Source organism: Schistocerca nitens, chromosome 8 (assembly GCF_023898315.1).
Source record: "Schistocerca nitens isolate TAMUIC-IGC-003100 chromosome 8, iqSchNite1.1, whole genome shotgun sequence".
NCBI classification, from domain to species: domain Eukaryota; kingdom Metazoa; phylum Arthropoda; class Insecta; order Orthoptera; family Acrididae; genus Schistocerca; species Schistocerca nitens.
This window is the reverse complement of record NC_064621.1, coordinates 17249503-17250956: the sequence shown is the minus strand read 5'-3', so window position 1 is coordinate 17250956 and position 1454 is coordinate 17249503.

Sequence of the window (1454 nt, the reverse complement as noted above, 5' to 3'; positions counted from 1 at the left end):
CCGATTAATGTGATTCATCCGAAAAGCCGACACATTTCCGTGGATCGACGGTCGTATCCCACGCCCACTGCCATCGTAAATGCCGTTGCGTCACCGTCGCTGCTGCAGAGCTCTGTTTTCAGTAATGTACGATGAACGGAGTGCTCCGAAACACTTACGCTTGCACTAGCATTGTGCACTTTCGGCAGAAATACCTCAGATCACCGTGTGTCCTGCTTTAAATATCAGAAGAGTACCCGACCAAAGTCGCTTATCTCAACGGATTTCCCCATTTTCAGTTCTTACCTTCGCCAGGGTGACCCCCAGTCCGTGTTCACTCCACTCGCATACTTTTGCTGCCGCGTCGCGTGCCAACAACGCCATCAGGCAGCATCAGCGCTGTGGGCAGTGGTTGTAATGTTTTGGTTTGTCAGCGTAAGTGAAAGAAGACAAAAATAATGAAGTGTACGCGTATTACGCCAGATGATGTCGAAAAAATTAGATTAAGAAGTTAGACAATAAAATAAGTGACGATATTTGCTCGTATGGGCAAGATAACTGCTGTAGTAAACTGGATGTACTCGTAGAATGTACACTGGTAGAAAGGGGAAAAACCTCAGAAATATCTCAGCACAGTGTTCTGCAGAAGCGGAGGGGTGCTGCAGGAGGTGCTAGTAAGAAGGGCCGCACCTATGTGAACCGTCAATTAGGGCGATTCACAAACAACTACTTAAGTACACATGTTATTCCAAAGACGTTATCGTGGAAGTAGGGGCCAGGAGGTGCTGGTGAAAAAACACACATTGATAAGGTTATCTTTTATTTTAAAGGCTTTCTCAATAATAGATTTTTAAGTCTGTCATTAAAAAAAAGCAATTTCAAAACAAATTCGAATAGCTGACAAATTTTCTTTATGAAAAGGAGATTGCCAGGTGTGACGTTAACAACTTCCCAATAGTAAGATTTTAAACTTGTTATATCTATAAGACAATAATTCCTTTAAAAAACACACCTTTAAGTAGCTAGTTTGTACTAAAGCTAAAATAGTTGTCTCTCGCCAGTTAAATAACTTATATTACACCTGTCAGTTGTTACAGGATAAATATGAATAAGCCAGCACACAAACCTTCACATTAAAGGCAGTTCGCAAAAAAAAAAAAAAAAAATTCCTTAGCTCCGTGAGGGAGTGACACGTGTAAAGGGGTCCAAACCACGATAGGCGGAATAGTTATTGGTGGTCTACAGGGCCACAGCAGATCAGCCCCAAAACTTCCATTACAAGTCACCACCTCCCCGAGTTACCCAAAACCAGAAGATGTAGCAAGGGTGGTGCATTCACAGACTCCGAACCACAGAGAAACCACAGAGACACGCGACACCGACCGTAAATCGCCCAATCGAGGCGTGAATGAAACGGGCCGACCAAGAAGCAACCACTGGTGAAGAAACTCATACACTTCACTAGAACCTGAAAA